Source organism: Symphalangus syndactylus, chromosome 22 (assembly GCF_028878055.3).
Source record: "Symphalangus syndactylus isolate Jambi chromosome 22, NHGRI_mSymSyn1-v2.1_pri, whole genome shotgun sequence".
Classification (NCBI taxonomy): Eukaryota; Metazoa; Chordata; class Mammalia; order Primates; family Hylobatidae; genus Symphalangus; species Symphalangus syndactylus.
The window spans coordinates 18765359-18783430 of record NC_072444.2 but is presented as its reverse complement, the minus strand read 5'-3'; the positions used below and the strand labels follow the sequence as shown (position 1 = coordinate 18783430).

Genomic DNA, 18072 nt, shown 5'->3' with positions numbered 1-18072 from the left:
CACTTATAAAACCATCGGATCTTGTGAGTGCTCACTCACCATCATGAGAACAGCACAGGAGAATCACCCCCATGATCCAATCGCCTCCCTCTTTTGACAGGTTAGGATTACAAGTTCTCCCCCTTGACACGTGGGGATTACAATTTGAGATGAGATTTGGGTGGGGACACAGGCCAAACCATATCAATTAGCTTTTCAGTGTAAATATATCTCAAATATCATTGTTTATTTGAAATTCAAATTAACTGGGTGTCCTGTCTTTTGATTTGCTAAATCTGGTAGTCCAAGCTTGGAGATACCCCAAGCAAACCCATAATGGGCCTGGCTCACCTAGGAGATTTGGGGTCAGTGCCCCAGGCCACTAGATCCTGAACTCTTAGAAACGTCAGTCAGAGATCCTAGTCCCCAGACTTCCTTGCATCTAGGTGTGGTCACATGACTAAGTTCTGGTCAGCCGAATGCGAGTAAAAGTGATACCAGACCCTTTTGGTTAAAAGGAAAGGACAGACATTTATCTTGCCCTTTCCCCCTTCCTGCTTGCTGGGTTGCAGAAGAAATGGCAGGAGCTGCAGCAGCTATCTTTGACCCAGAGGTAGAAGCCACATGTTGAGGATGACACAGTCCCTAGTAGGCCTGGACCACTTACCTCTGGAGTGTTATTCAAGGTAAAACAAACAAATAAATAAACAAAAAAGAGCTAATTGTTTAAGCCACTGTATTGTTGGGTTTATTTGTTCTAGTAGCTTAGACTGTACCCCTAACTAACACATTCTCTCACCAAAATGTCAGCCCCCAGGAAGGTGAGGACTTAACCATTCAATGTGCTAACACCAACACGTGTCACCAAGTAGATCCTCAATAAATGCTTATTGAACAAATAAATGAATGAATGTCCTAGATGACCTCTGAGAGTAAATAAACAGCTAATTAATTAATTATAATAATTAGCAATTACTGAATGCTCACAAAATTTTCTTATAACCATTGACTCCTTTGATCCTCACAACCCTATGATGTAGGAACCATTCACATCCCCACTTTATAAATGAGGACACTAAGGTGACTTGGCCTAGTTTAGTGAGCAGATAAGTGATGGAGCCAAGGTGCAGTCTGGCTCCGGGGCCCTGTCCCTTAACCTTCTCTCCTGCCTCTCTTTAGAAGAAACGATGAGCCAGTGGGTGAAAACGATGAGCCAGTGGGTGAATGAAAGGGCAACTCTATAACTTTGTTTATTCAACAAATCTTTTACTGAGTGTGACATGTACCTGGAACCTAAGCACCTCTGGAAATCTAATTTAGGGCATTGTTCTGGAAGGTAGGAATTTAGCAATAAACAAGACAAACAAAAATCCATACCTACGGTACTTAAAACCTAGTCGGGCAGACAGGCAATAAACAAGATAAACAAGCCAAATGGATAGTGTTACTATAGAATTCTGTTTATATGAAGTTCAAGAACAAGCAAAACTAATCTATGGGGATAGAAATCAGGGCAGTGGTTGCCCTCAGAAGGAGGATTGGAGGAAGGGGCTCTCTGGGGTGGTGGAAATATTGTTTATCTTGTTTGGATATTGGTAACATAGAGGTAGTTTTTTTTTTGTTTTTTTTTTTTGAGATGGAGTCTCGCTCTGTTGCCCAGGCTGGAGTGCAGTGGCGCCATCTCAGCTCACTGCAATCTCCACCTCCTGGGTTCATGCCTCAGCCTCCCAAGTAGCTGGGATTACAATCCGCCACCACGCCCAGCTAATTTTTGTATTTTTTAGTAGAGATGAGGTTTCACAATGTTGGCCAGGCTGGTCTCAAACTCCTGACGTCAGATGATCCGTCTGCCTCGGCCTCCCAAAGTGCTGGGATTATAGACGTGAGCCACCATGCCCAGCCAGAGGTAGATATTTACCAAAACTCGGCAAACTTTATATGTAAGGCCTGTGCATCTTACTGTATGTATATAAAGTAAACCTCAGTCAAGAATAAGTAAAATCAATATGCATAGAAAATAAACATAATGTCGGGTGGTTCAAAATACTAGGGAGAAAATAAGAAGAAAACCAAGGTAGGGTAGGGAGATTTTACATAGAGTGTCATGGAAGGAAGGCAGGAAGGCAGGAAGGCAGGAAGGCAGGAAGGCAGGAAGGCAGGAAGGCAGGAAGGCAGGAAGGAAGGAAGGAAGGAAGGAAGGAAGGAAAGGAGGGGAGGAGGGAAGGAGGGAAGGAGGGAAGGAGGGAGGGAAACGGGAGGAAAAGAGGGAAGGAGGCAGGGAAGGAGGGAGGGATGGAAAGGGGGAGGGAAAGAAAGAGGGAGGAAGAGAAGGGGGAGGGAGGGAGGGAGGGGCAAATGAGGGAGTAAAAGCCACATCTTGTCCAGAAAGGAGCACTCCCCATGAACAGGGACTCATGCTCCCAGAGCTTCAAGCCCTGGGGAACCAGGCTCCTCCAGTGTGGGAGGGGCAGTGGTGGTGTCTATTTGAGAACAGCCTCTTTCATGGAGCCCTGCTAAGGAGTAGTTTGAGGACAAACCCTAAAGCCCAGGGTCTAGGAGATAGAAATCACAGGGCAGACAGACCAAGGTGACTACTCTGCTAATTAAAGAAAAGGAGATGTCCCTTAACGCTGCTCACCCTGCCCCCAACCCTAATGTCTCTACCAGCACATTTCCCACCCACCCCACCCTTCCTACCTCCACCAATAACTGGACATCCCAATAAACAGCAGTGGGAATTGGAAATCCATACAGGAAAAAAAAATCTAAACCCATCCTCATGCCATACACAGAACATCATTCCAGATGGATTCACAGATCTAAATGTGGAAGGTAAAATAGTAAAATTTTACAGTAAAACAGAACATCTCTGTGACCTTGAAGCAGGCAGAAATTTCTTCAACAGCTCTAAAATGTGCTACCCGTCAAAGAAAACAATCTAAATTAGGCTATGTTAAAATTAAGAGCTGCTATTCATTAAACAGTATCATTAGGAAGGTGGAAATGCAACCCACAGAGAAAAATAACATATTTGAATATATTTGACAAGGGACTCATACCCATTATATTTCTTTTTTTTTTTTTTTTTTTTTTTTTTTGAGACGAAGTCTCACACTGTCACCCAGGCTGGAGTGCAGTGGCGTGATCTCGGCTCACTGCAAGCTCTGCCTCCCGGGTTCACGCCATTCTCCTGCCTCAGCCTCCCGAGTAGCACAGGCACCTGCCAACACGCCCGGCTAAATTTCTTGTACTTTTAGTACAGACGGGGTCTCACCGTGTTAGCCAGGATGGTCTTGATCTCCTGACCTCATGATACGCCTACCTCGGCCTCCCAAAGTGCTGGGGTTACAGGCATGAGCCACCGCACCCGGCCCCATTATATATCTTAAAAAGTTTTTCTACTAATGTGAAAAAAATAAACCCATAGAAATATGGTCAAGAGATTGGAAGAGATACTTGACAAAAGAAAACACCCAAATGGCTAATTAACATGAAAAGATACTCAATGTCACTAATCATTAAGGAAATGCAAATTAAAACTACATATCAGAATGAGGACACAGGAGAAGATACTAAGTACCGTTGAGGATGTGGTGGACCTCTTCGTGCTCTGCTATTAGGGCGTGAACTGGCATGATCACTTTGGAAAACTGTTTTGCAGTGTCTGTAAAGGTGAACGTGTGCCTTCCCTATGGCTCACCAGTGCCACTCCTAAGTACATATTCAACAGGTGTGCTTATGCCTTTTGCAACAATGCTCGTGGCTATTTATGGAGCCCCAAACCAAAACCCCAGGCCTCTCTTGCTTAATGTTCTCTCCTGCCTCTCTTAGAAGAAATGATGAGCCAATGGGTGAATGAAAGGGCAACTCTATATCTTTATTTATTCAACAAATCTTTTACCGTGTATGACATGTACCTAGAGCCTGAGTACCTCTGGAAATCTAATCTAGGGCACTGTTCTAGAAGCTGGGAATTTAGCAATAAACAAGACAAACAAAAATCCATACCCACAGTGCTTATATCCTAGTTGGGCAGACAGGCAATAAACAAGATAAACAAGTCAAATGGATAGTGTTACTGTAGGATTCCATTTATAGGTAGTTCAAGAACAAGCAAAACTAATCCATGGGGATAGAAATCAGGGCAGTGTTTGCCTTCAGAAGGAAAGGACATATTCAAATGTCCCTCAAGAGTAGAACAGATCAAGAAACAGGCTTATTCATGCAACGGAATAGAATACTACAAGACACTGAGAATCAGTGAATGAAGATCAACTAGCCATACGCAACAGCAGGTCAAGTAGAAGAAGCCACGCACAAAACGGAATGTGTTGTGTGATTCCATGTATAGGAAAGTAGCTATTTTTGAGGGGTGGTGACTGGCAGGAGGGATCAGGGAGTTTCAGGAAACCTGTGATGTTCTATTTCTTGATCTGGATGCTGGCTTCCCAGGTGCACTTACCTGGGGAAAAATTTTCCAGCTGCATGCCTACAATTTGTGCTCTTTTCTGTGCTTAGGATGTACAGCAATACAAAATTTTAGAAAAAGATAACTTTAAAATAAAAATCTGTTGCTTACAGCAGGGGCTCAGCTTGCCAGCTCCTTGACATCCTGAAGTGACAACTACTTGTCCACCCTGTCCACCCTTAGTTGCTGAGCTTTTAATGAGAACTGCCTTTCTTTGTGGTTAGGTGTGTGTTTTTCTGAGAATGGCTTTTTCCTCTTTTCTGTGATTTGTGAGAGAAAGATAGAGACAGGGAGAGACGGAGGGCTGTCAGAAATCTCCTGTAACATAGGGTCAAGACACTTTTGGCCAGGGAGGGATAAATAGGGTTCTCATTCCACATACCCCATGCTTTGGAAATTACAGATCTGATTAAATTTTCCACCCCAAAATTTATGTTGCTTATCCATCAGCATAAAGAGGTGCTAAATAAATGAACAAATGCATACAAAAATCGGTGAATGGCTGGCCATGGTGGCTTACACCTGTAATCCCAGCACGTTGGGAGACTGAGGTGGGAGGATCACTTGAGCTCAGGAGCTCGAAACCAACCTGGGCAACATGGTGAAACCTTATCTCTACAAAAAATACAAAAATTAGCCTGGCATTGTGGCGAGTGCCTGTAGTCCCAGCTACTTGGGAGGCTGAGGTGGGAGGATCACTTGAACCCGGGAGGAGAAGGTTGCGGTGAGCCGAGATCGCACCATTGCACTCCAGCCTGGGCAACAGAGAGATATCCTGCCTCAAAAAAAAAAAAAAAAAAATCAGTGAATGAATGAAACAAAGGCTCTGTAGCACCCCTGATCCTGGTTACACACCTCTGGTGACGGGTAACTTATCCCCTCTAGGGGAAGCCTGACCTGCCACTGAGGAGGTCCAGTTGGCAAAGGCTGCCCTTAATGGAGCCCTCGTTCTCCTCTCCATCCTCCTCTTCCCATTTCTCCAACCTTCCTTCAGTATAAACCTCCCTCAAGGGGCATGGGTCCCAGCTAAACACACACACACACACACACACACACACACAGAGAGAGAGAGAGAGAGAGAGAGAGGTTCCCTGTTAGAACCAAGGAAGGAGGGGAAATCTGCTCATGCCTGTGAGTGGGGAAAGGAAGGACAAGATAATCTGAGACCACATTGTGCATTCATTCATTCATTCACTTACTCATTTATTCACTTATCAGTTAACTTCTTGGCTCCCATTCCTGGGCAGATCTTGAGCTAAGCATTAAGACCTGAAAGGAGGACAGGTACAGTGGTTCACGCCTTTAACCCCAGCACTTGGAAGGCCGAGGTGGGAAGATCACTTGAGGCCAGAAGTTCAAGACTAGTCTGGGGAAGATAAGTGAGACCCTGTCTCTACAAAACAAAAAAGAAATCAGCCCTGCATGGTTGTGCATGTACCTGTAGTCCCAGCTACTCAGGAGGCTGAGGCAGGAGGATCACTTGAGCCCAGGAGTTGGAGGTTACAGTGAACTATGGTCGCGCCACTGCACTCCAGCCTGGGCAACAGAGGCCAGGCCCTGTCTCAAAAAAAGGATAACCATGATGAATAAGAAATCACTTTTGCCCTCAAGGAGCTTCCAGTTCAGTGGGGATCAGGCTGACAGGTAAGAATACCTGTGCAGTACCTGGGCTGCACTTGAATTCAGGTAGGTGGTTGATGGGGAGTGGCGGGACCTGGAGCTGATATTTCTCTCCCGGCATCCCCCCACCCCATGTCTAAAGAGGAAAGAGATTCATAAACAAATGACCACCGACCATCAAGATGCTTGCTGGTCTGGCGGCAATAATAGTGCTAATAATAATAGTAGCAGTTTTCCAAGCAACTAATCTTCAATGCTATTATTATCTTCCAGTTTACAGATGAGGAAGCTGAGAAGTTAAGTCCCATGGCTCAGGACATGCACTGCTAATGGGAAAGGAAATGAGATTCAAACCTGTAATCGTCTGACCTAATGACCAAGGTGCCTCCTTGGAGAGGAGTATGGGGGCATGGAAGGAGGACACCCACTCTGATCTTGGAGGCTAGGGAAGGCTTCCTGGAGGCAGTGGCCCTTGATCTTGTTCTTGAACGATGTTGAAAGACTGAATATACAAATGGACAATGGCCAGACCATATATAAAGACAGAACTTTAACCCACAACCCACAGCACCCTGCCCAAGAAACAAACTCCCTCATCTGCAAAAGAAAAAACAACCCAGGAAACCAGCCTGCTGGAAGTCACACATGCTATCTCTAGGGACAATCCAGAAAGCCAAACAATAACTTCTATAACAATAGACCCAAAATGGTCAGGCCCTGATTAATAACTGACAGCTTCTCTAATTTTTATTCCTGCATCCAACTTACAACCAGACAAAGCCAAATGTGCACCCCTAATCAATCACATGGGATGCCCTGCTTCTAGGTAGCCACCTCCAGCCTCCCCATGCCCATGGCCTCCTATCAGGCCACACCCGAGGCTTCTCTTCCCCTCACTGCCCCACCGCTCCTCTCTTTGAATCTCTGCCAAAACACAAGTAATGGAGGCTGACTCCCTTGCTATAGCAGGCTCAGAATAAATAGCCTTTGCTTTTCTAATTGGGTCAGTCTTCTTTAGTTCCACAAGATGTAGGAGTTTGCCAGGCGGCACAGTAAGGGAAGGAAGAAGCCAGAGAGAACGGCACGTGCAAAGGCACAGAGGTGTGAATTAGCCAACCATGGGAAGTGGAGAAAATAAGAGAGAAGGCCAGCGAGCCGAGAAAACTCCTACTCAGCCAACAACACCCAGTTTGAGAAGTCTCCTCGATGCGTACAGAATAATAAGTACCTCTGGGGTCTGCAGGGACCGAGTGAACTTGCTCAGCTGGTACCCACCCAAGACCCCCAGGAGTAGCTTACATCACCAGGTGAGGGTGATTGGAGATGGGGAGCTCCGTTGCCCAGATGCGGGGCCAAGGCCAGTGAGCCCTTCTTATGCTCCTGCCCTGTCTGGGCTGCCCAAGCCTCTGCCTGGCCCTGCACCCCACACCCTGGCACCCCCTCCCCTCATGCATCAGCCACGTCTTCTCCACCTTAGCTGCCCCCTGTGACTGTGCTAATGGGTATGGACTGGCAGCGTGTTCCGATTTAATCAAGGCTGGAGACAGGATTCCCCCCGCTGCCACCGCTTGTACTGCCCGGGGCCCAGGATGCTCAGATTAATTCACAGGACGTCACAGACACTGTTCTGCCATGCTTGTCATCTTCCCCAGCCAGGTGTGAGGTTTCCCAAGGCCCTGAACATGAAGCCTCAGCACCCGGGCTCAGAGGCTCCATGCTCCATCCCGTCCTCATATACCTCCCCAGCTTAGAAGTACAGGCTGCAAATGAGACACTCCAGCCCAGAGGAGGGGCCTAGGGTGGAAGCCCCATTCAGATGTCTGAATCTGAGATGGGCCATGTGGCACAGGGAGAGAGAGGCTAGCCCGGGATGCAAAAGAAATGGGTTAGATTGTCAGCCCCAGTCTAGAGGACATTAAATCATCCTAAGCTCTCTATTTACCCCCGACCCTCACCCCAGTTCCTTCCTCTTTTCATCTTTGACTTAACAAGTGTTGTCTGATCACAGCCTATGGGCCAAGGGCTGGGGATGCTACAGGGAATAAGATACAGTTCCCGGCTGTAGATAGTCAGTGTTCTCTGGGCCTCAGTTTCTCATCTGCAGAACGGGCCACCAATCCCTCCCTGGATGGCTTCACAGAGCGACTGTGAGGATCCTGGAGGGTCGTTAATGTGGGCATAGTGGGAAAGCAGTTGGTGCAGAGAATAGACGACCCAACACAGAGTCAGGGTGTCTGGGTTCAAGTCCCGGTACAGCCACCGGCAAGCTGAGGTGCTGCAGGCAAATTACTGCTTCTCCCTGAGCCTGTCTTCTCGCTGCAAAGTGGGGAGAGCAGACATAGCCCAAATAGTATCTATTTGTCAAGCACTTACTATGTGCCAGGCACTGTTCCAAGCTCTTCAGAAGATATGAGTTAATTTAAGCTCCACAACCTCTGATTTTGTAGATGAAAGAAACTGAAACACAAGAGGTCAAATAGCAGGCCCAAGGCCACACAGCCAGGCAGTCTGGCTCCAGTACCTGCTCTCCTAAGCCCCTCGCTCTGGCGTCTCTCACCACCCATCCATGAGCACCTTGGCCCAATCAGGCATTGCTCCGCCTCCCCAGAGTTCATGCAAAACAAACGCCTCTGTAATGCTCTCTCGGAGTCCACGGCAACCAGGTCTCATTTTATTTTTACCTTTCTTGGTATGTGTTTCTGTCTTTTGGTTTGGTTTTAAGAATCAGGCAGGAAACTTTATCAGGGCAATTGCTATGCCTCCCCCATCCGGTAGCTCCCTCAAACAGGGGCTGATCTCCCCCATCATTCTGGGGGTTCCCCAGAGTGAGGACAGGAGTGGAGCTCTGGGTCTCATGGCAGTTTTTCCACCTGCCTGTTCTTAATCTCCCCAATTCCCATCAGAGGCCCAGCCCTTCCTGGAGCCATCTGGTCTACCTCCTCAGGGGCACCACCTGCAGGATGATTCTCTCCAGCCGCCTTGGAGAAATGAATACGGTAATACCCTTTCCTAAATTACTATCGTAGTTGGCTGAATGTGAGAAACCTAGAGCTGGGGGCGTTGGCAGCTCAAGTGCTAAGAGTTAATTCAATTAGCCAGAGCACAGAAAGCTTGGGCCTGCTGTCTGCCTGCAGCACAGACCAGCAGGCTTCCGGGGGACTTTCCGCACCTCTGAAATCTCAGCTCCCCTTCCACACCCCATGTGGCTTTCCTAGTCTTCCCGTATCCAAAACTAAGGCTTGGATTAGGACAAATACCTAATGCATGCAAGGCTTAAAACCTAGATGATGGGTTGACAGGTGAGCAAGCCACCGTGGCACGTGTATACCTATGTAACAAACCTGCACATTCTGCACATGTATGCCAGAACTTAAAGTAAAATACATAAGATAAAATAAAATAAAACTAAGGCTTGGAAGCATAAGCGAGTCCAACTCCAACAGGTGACCTGACATGAAAGGGCCCTGACCCGAGGCCCCTCAGCACGTCGTGGCAGCCTCAGGCTTTGAACTCAGGACTTCTGGTTCGAAGTTCTGCCTTTGCATTTGCTGCTTCCCCTGCCTGGAATGCTCTCCCCCAGATCTTTGCCCAGCCCCGTCCTTCTCATCCTTCCCTAATCCTATCGTCTCAAGCCCAGGCACACTCCCTCCAGGGCAGCATCCATCCCCCTCCCTGCCTTGCTTTCCAAGTGTGTTGTCTCCAGCGGAGAGGGCTCTGTCTACCTGATCCGCACCCCCCACCGCCCCCCCCCCACCGTGTTTAGGCTGCCAGCCCCATGAAGCCAGCGCCACGGCCGTCTGCCTCACATCAGTCTAGGTCACAGCTGTGTTGCCAGCACCTGGCATGTGGTTGTCTTCAGTAAATCTCTGTGGAATGAACAAATGGGGGTCCATGAAGACCCCACAGCCTGGAACTTGGGCCTCTTCTTCTGTGGCCATGGCAGGAGGGATGCCAGGGGGACCAGCACTGTGGGCCGCACCCTTCCCACAGCCCAGCTGTGGCTGCAGCCGCCTCTGATTAGGCCCCGATTCACAGAGAGGCCTTTGGGCCATCAGCTTCCATTAGTTGCATCAGATTTTAGCTGGGAAGCCTGGCTGTTGCCCAAGAAGATGGTCTCCAGAGAGGCCTGGGCAGGAGAAAGCCTGGGAGAGACTCAGCATCCGGGGTCTCAGCAATGTGACAGTCCAAGCTCTGTGGGAAGGCTGGGGCGGGGTGAGGGATGGGTGGGGGAAGCTAGCGGCAGCGAGGAGTGTTCCCTGAGTGGTGCTCTGACATCCATCACAGAGTCAGGAACTCACTCAGCCTCCCCCTTCTTCACCCTTATTCTCGATCTGCCACCACCATTCCCTGTGACCTCAGGCCAGTCACTTGCCTTCTCCAGGGCTCACTTCCATGACTGCAAAGGGATGGGATCAAACATTTTGGGGGCTTCCCCAGCTTACGGATTCCGAGGTTCCATCTGGCTATGATTCCCACAGTCCCTGGATGCTCGGGGGTCTCCACGATCTCCCTGCCTCTTTCCCCCAATCACTCTGGCTCCCTGTGGCTGGAGTTATCTTTCTAGCACAAATCACTGCATGTCCTGTCCCTCAGCCTCTGTCTCTGCTGCCTCATCTCTTGCCACTTGCCACCAAATTTAGCAGTTCCTTTAAAAACCAAACATACACATACGACGCAACGCAGGAGTGGCACTCCTGGGCATTTATCCCAGAGATAGGAAAGTTGATGTCTGCACAAAACCTGTGCACACAGATTCGTAGCAGCTGTATTTGTTGGAATGGCCAAAAGTTGGAAACAACCAAAATGCCCTTCAGTGGGTACATGGTTAGGCACACCGTGGCTCATCCATCCCATGGAATAATACTCAGCAATGAAAAGGAATCAACTATTGATACATACAGCACCTGGGTGAATCTCTAAAGAGTCATGCTGGGGCTGGGTGTACTGGCTCACTCCTATAATCCCAGCACTTTGGGAGGCCAAGGCCGATGGATCCCTTGAGTTCAGGTGTTTGAAACCAGCTTGGGCAACATGGCAAAACCCCACCTCTACAAAAACAAAAACAAAAAAGAACCTACAAAAATTAGCCAGGTGTGGTGGCATGTTCCTGTAGTGCCAGCTACACTGGAGGCTGAGGTAGAAGGATTGCTTGAGCCCAAGAGGGTGAGGCTGCAGTGAGCCCAGATTGCACCCCCGTACTCCAGCCTGGGTAACAGAACAAGACCCCTGTCTTGAAAAACAAACAAACAAAAAAACCCTGCTGAGTAAAATAAACAAAGCCAACTCAAAGTCACATGCTGTATGAGTTCAATTCTATAACACTCTTGAAATGATGAAATCATAGATCAACAGATTAGAGGCTGCCTGAGGTTAGGGATGGTTGTGGGAGGAAAGGGAGTGTGATTATAAAGGGGTAGCACAGGGGTCTTTGTGTTCTGTATCTTGGGTGTGATGGTGGTTACACAAATCTACACATGTGATAAAATGGCAGGGAACTGGCTGGGCTCGGTGGCTCATGCTTGTAATCCCAGCACTTTGGGAGGCCAAGGCGGGCAGATCACTTGAGGTCAGGAGTTTGAGACCAGCCTGGCCAACATGGCGAAACCCCATCTCTACTAAAAATACAAACATTAGCCAGGCGTGGTGGCACACGCCCGTAGTCTGAGCTACTTGGGAGGGTGAGGCAGGAGAATCACCTGAACCTGGGAGGCAGAGGTTGCAATGGGCCAAGATCACCTTACTGCACTCCAGCCTGAGCAACGGAGCAAGAATCTGTCTCAAAAAAAAAAAAGAAAGTAAAAAAAAGAAAAAAAGCAGGGAGCTATACAACACATTGTCCCAATGTCAACTGCCTGGCTTTGATATAAACTAGAGCTATGTAAGATGTCACTATTGGGGGAAACTGGGTGCAGGGTACATGGAACCCCTCTGTACCATCTTTGCAAATCCCCGCGGATCCATAGTGATTTCAAAATAAAGATTTTCTTTAAGCAGGATTCAAAAGTCTATACACATGGCTCTGATGATGGGATGATGGTTTTGGGGAAGGTGGAGGCCGCTCTTCCGTAATAACATCATGGTAGACTCACATGATCCATGAAAGGCTCTTTACAAGCATCAGCTCATCTTATTCAGACAATCCTCCCGTGATGTTGAAAGGGATTCTTATTCCCATCTTACAAAAAAGGAAACTGAGTCTCAGGAAATTGGAGTCGCTGTCCCAGGGGCAGAAGAGAAATTTAAGCCCAAAGTGTCCTACTTTCAACCCCCCCACCTGCCCCTCACCTCTGTTTTAGTCTCATTTCCCATTGGGTGGTGGCGTTTATTTTCTTCTTTCTACTTCTCTGTATTTCCTCTAATAAGCATGCCTTCCTGTAATAATCAGAAGAAAAAATAAGCAAACACTAGAAAGTATTCCTTGGTGGGTTGCCTGTTTCTTCTGGAGCCTGTGGCACCACAGTCTACGATTTCTGTCTCCTTGGCACTCTCCTGGCTGCCCAGGACGGGAGCCGCCTCCAGGGCCTTCTGCCACACGCACCCCCACTTGCCCACTGTAGACAGTGGGGTCTGCAGTCAAAGCCCCAGGGCTACTCACACACACTAGGAGCCCTGGCACAAAACTCTTAACCTGGGAGCCTCAGATTCCTCATCTGCAAAATGGGAATTAATGCAAAATTGTAATACTTCCCGCTTGTCGAGGTTGTTGTGAAGATCCAATGGAATGAGATGGTAATATTCCACCGATATTTGCTGTGTGCCTACTAGGTGAGAGCATTTGATCATTTGCAAAACTGAACGCTGCCTCAAATCCCTCCTGGAGCACAGTGAGGTAGGAATTGCTAAGTAAACATCACGGCTGTTATTGTTGTTCTCATCCCTGCCTAGCTGGCGGCAGCCTTGTACATCCAGACGGGCAGTGGTTCCTTGGGAACCTGGCAGAACCGAGTAGAACTGAGCCTCCCTGGGAATGGCAGCCCCAGAGGAGAGTGGAACATGCCACAGCCCACAAGACCCCGAAAGACCCCGCTAGACCCCGCTTTGCCTGCTGGTTTTCCGCACCAAGAATCAATTTTCGAGGGTGTTTCCCAGAAGTGGTCTGGCCTCTCTGGTATCGTCATTCATCCCACCCTGGCCGCCAGCCACTCCTCACCAAGCCCTCTCTGCCCTGACCGCCTCTTGCAATTGGGGCCCCCATCACAAGTGAGAAGGGGGAGCAGCTGGGACAGGAAGCTGCTTCCTGAAAATACCCCGACCTCACCCATGAGGGTCTAGATGCCACCACCCCCTGCCCGCCATGTCCTGGCCTTCACCCCCGGAGGCCCTTGGCAAGGCTGGGCCAGGAATGCCACACTGGGGCCAGGGGAGCCTTTCCCAGGCTGGGGCTTAGAGAAGAAGGGTCTAGGCCAAGTGGTCAGAGCTGAGGGTGGGGTACTTCCTGTGTTCCAGAGGGAGACGAAGCCACTGCCAGCTTCCCATGCCCATCCCAGCTTGCAGATGTTCCAGAGAGTGTTCACAGGAAGTGCAAGGATTAAGATAGAGAGTAGGGGACAGAACAGGAGAGGATCCACCCAGGGAAGGTGAGAGAAGAGCCCTGGAGAGGTCACAGGGATCACTGGGAGGAGCCTGGGACAGAGGACACACAGGCTGCCGCTGCTGCTGACCTGCTGCATGACCCTGGGACAGTCACGACCCACTCTGGACCTCAGTCCATCTACAATCCACAGGGGCTGGATGAGACAGTTTATTTCAAGAATTCACTGAGCACCTCCTGCTGCGGGCCCTGGGTTGGCCCCTGGGGGCAGAGCAGCAAAGGAGACAGGCCTCCTTCCTGCCCCTGGAGCTGACTGTGGGTGGGAAGGCAGAGAACAAAAGATTTCAATAAGGAATGTGAGACGGGAAGTGAAAGGGTGCTAGGGGCAGACCGGGGTGCCAGGGGCTGGGAGGATGTGGCAGGGTCCTCCTGGGGGATCAGGAGGGCTTCCCTGAGGAAGCAAAGACCTGGATACATAAGAATCCACTGGATGTCCCAGACTCAGGGAACAGCATGGCTGGGACTGGGAAGCTGGTATATGGGGAGGACCAAAAGGCCCAGGGGGCTGGGCCATCATCCCTGCCAGCCACGGTAAGGATTTTGATCCTCTAACAAGAAGCCATGGAAGGGGAAGATGGAATAGAGTTGCTTCTGTGCCTGGGGCTGGGGCCTTCAGTCCCCTTCTCATTTGCAGAAGTGCCTCAGTGGAATCCCAAGGCCTCAAGGAACCCAGCTGGGAACTACTAGGGTGGCCAATTTCTAAGGACCCTTCTGGGCTCCATGAGGATTCTAGGCCATCCCCAAGCTGCACTTGGGCCCATGCTAGCACCCTCCAGCAATGCTTTGACCAAGCCTCACCCCAACTCGACCCAAGGAGGCAGCTCACCAGGGCCTCATGCCCAAGAGGCTCCTCACTGACCAGCACCCCCCACCATGTCTCAGGAAGTAAGGAAGGGGAGAAGTGAGGTCAGCTGGCCCCAGGTAAAGGCTGGTTTCTGCAGATGTACGGCCTTTCCTTCTTCCCTCCTCCTGCTCAGGCCCTTGTCATGTCCAGGTCAGGCGCCACCTCTTGAGGAAAGCTTCCCTGGACCCCTTAGGCAGAGTTGATCCCTCCCTCCCTTGGGCTCCATGCCAGTGCAGCCCCTGATGGTCTCACCTGTATGTGAGCTTCCGGAGACAGGGATGGCATGGCTGCATCTGTGCATTCATTCATTCGTTCATTCAACAGGTGCTGGGAATGCTGTGATGAACAAGGTAGGCCAGCTCTCTGTGCTCAAGGTGCTCGCAGTCACCTGTGGCCTAAAATAGTGCCGTATTTATCTCTGTACCTCAGGGGCCCTCTCAGGGCCTGGCACCAAGGGCCCCCATTGAGTCTGCTGAATAAGTGGATCAGAGAACAACAAGGGTGGACAGAAAGAGAGTTGGGGGGAGGAGGAAGGGGGGAGGAAAAGCCCCTGTAGGGAAGGTTCTGTGGGTCTCACCTTCCCCAGGTCTCACCCACATCCTAGGTTGCCCCCAACCTAGGGCAACTTCTCACCCAACTCAAGGACCTCACTTAGCAGCCTTACCGGACACCCTGATCCCCTCCCTAACCCCACTGAACTGTGGTCATATGCTTTCCAGACCATGTTGGATTTTTCAAAAGGAAAACAAGGAACGGCAAAGAAAGCCAGAAGCCAAAGAAAGCACACAGGCATGGCCGCAGGTACAGATGCCCTCAGGCAAGTCTGGCTGGACAGCTGAAGGGATGTTGGCCATGGCATTGTTTCAGCATGGCTGGGTGGGTGCTACACCCAGAACACAACAGCATCCCTCAAACCACCACCACCACCACCACCACCACCACCAGTAACAATGTCAGCATCAACACCACCACCACCACCACCAAAACCAGTAATAACATTAGTACAAACACCACCACCTCCAACACCACCACCAGTAACAATGTCAACACCAATACCACCACCACCACCAAAACCAGTAACAATGTTAGCACCACCACCACCACCAAAACCGGTAATAACATTAGTACAAACACCATCTACCAGCAACAATGTTGGCACCAATACCAATACCACCATCATCAAAACTAGTAATAATGTTAGCACCAACATCACCAACACTGACACCACTTGTAACCATGTTAGCACCACCTCCAACACCACCATCAGCATAACATTAATACCAACACCAACACCACCAAAACCAATGATAATGTTAGCACCAACACCAACATTAACACTACCAGTAATCATGTTAGCACCACCACCACCAAAACCAAAACCAGTAATAACATTAGTACCGACACCACCAACATTAACACCACCAGTAATCGTGTTAGCACCACCAACACCAACACCAAAACTACTAATAACATTAGCACCAACACCATCACCAACACAAATACCACCTGTAATCATGTTAACACCATCACCATCACCGAAACCAGTAATAATGTTAGCACCCACACCATCACCAACACTAACACCACCCGTAATCATGTTAGCACCACCACCACCACTATTAGCAATAACATTAATAGCAACACCACCACCATCAACCCCATAACATTACCACCTCCAATAACAATAAAAAGAACACCCTCAACACCAACACCAATCACTTCAACATTACCAGCAGTGACAATACCCCCAACACCAATAACAACTTAACACCTACATCACCAGTAAAACATTAACACTTCTAACACCACCACCACCACCACTCCCAGTAATAACACCCTCAACACCAACACCAATAACTTCAACATGATCAATACCAACAACACGATCCCTCTCTAACGACGCTACCAACAGTGACATTAACACCAACACTGTCAGTGTCAACCCCACCATCAACAACCCCAACACCAATAGCAAAACATGACCAATACCAACACTACTACCAACTACATCAACACCCCAACACCATCACCAATACCATATCACTGCCATCAACAACAGCAGCAACAATTATTCCAACAACAGCCACTGCTACTACCTTAACCCACCAGTAACACCTTCTACATTAGTAGCAAACCCGGTAATACCATGAATATCAACAACACAAACCCCCTTCCCAACACCCCACTGCCACCAGCACTCACTTCGTACCAGGAACTGTGCCACGCACTTTACACACATGGTTTCAATGAAGGCTCATCCCAACCCCATTCAGTGTCTCTCTTATTATCTCCAGCTATATAGGAGAATACAGAGGCTCACAAAGGTTAGCCACTGTGTATCAGGACAAGAATGCTGGACTCCTTACTCCCAGTCCAGTGCACTTCCCACTGTATCTGTGTCTATCTCCATTGCCTGGACATCCTCCTCCAGCCTGCTCCTCTTGCTCCGTGAAGTTGGGCTGAAATTTTCTCCATGGCACACACAAGCTTGACGCCTTGGGTGAGTCTCTCCATATCTCAGGGTCTTTCTATCCCCTCCTGCAAAACGAGACAGTACATTATTCTATCCTGAGTGGCGGGCAGACCCTGAGATTGCACATATAAGTCTTCAGGCAGGGTACCCAGGGCACAGAAGGCATGGAGTAAGGGGCATGTTACTGTTATCAGGGTTGGCAAAAAAAAAGAAAGAGTACTCTCATTCTGCCGACTGGGGCTGAAAGGCTGCATTCATTCATTCGATGTTGGTAGCAACAATCACAGCCGTAACAGTTTGTGTTTATTGAGGACTCACTGTGTTGCCAGGCATGTCCAAAGTGCAGCACATGAGAAAACTGAGGCTCAGAAATGTTAATGAATTAACCAAGCCGGGAAGTGGCAGAGGTGGGATTTGAACCCAGGCAGCCAGGCTCTGCCTGTGCTCTTCGTCATTTGTCTACACCTCCTCCAGTAATATAATTAGCCTCTACTGAGCACCTACTATGTGTTGGTGCTTCTCCGGTATTATCTCTAATCTTCACAACAACCTTGCAGAGCAGATAATACTGACCCTGAAATGAACTTGAATTTGGAGTCCGCCAGGCTCCAAAGTGGGGCTCTTGCTGTGCCACGGGGCCCCTACCTCCCTGTCTCCTGGGCCATGGCACTCTGGATATCCAGGGAAAACCCCAGCACCCTGGAGGCAATGTCCTCAGGTCCCCTCCCAGGGCAGGTCTATGTTAAAGGCTATTCAGGCACACAGAGGGTGGCTGATTCCAGGCAGGGCCCTCTTGGCTCCCAGAGTTCTTTGGGATCCAAATGCCACCCCCCAACTATCACAGCCCCAAGGGAGCCCAGGGGCCAGGCCGGTTGGTTTTTGGCATCCCCATGAGCAGCTGCCTGGGCAGAAGGGTTTCGTCTTTCCAGGCTGGACGGGAGAATCCTGCCTCCCTCCCGAGTTCTTGTTCCCAGGGAAAGACCTTGGCAAGATCCCTGATCCTTCCCTTCCCTGGGACGGATGGCTTCCAGCTGCCTGCCGCCCCCAGCCTGGGAAAATTCCTCAGTGCTCTGCGGGTCCCTGGATTGCTGAAACCT

At 49.4% G+C, this 18072-nt stretch overlaps 1 long non-coding RNA gene across 1 annotated transcript in view; it reads right to left on the bottom strand.

The window, feature by feature from the left end:
* The window catches only part of LOC134735632 (uncharacterized), a 40251-nt gene extending 24840 nt beyond the window's left edge, over positions 1-15411 (bottom strand). The window contains exons 1-3 of the long non-coding RNA XR_010118943.1: positions 14755-15411; positions 12353-12439; positions 12157-12242 (exon numbers count right to left, since the gene is read on the bottom strand). This is a non-coding gene — a long non-coding RNA (uncharacterized lncRNA). The remainder of the gene's footprint in view (positions 1-12156; positions 12243-12352; positions 12440-14754) is intronic.
* Between the last annotated feature and the right edge of the window lie 2661 nt (positions 15412-18072).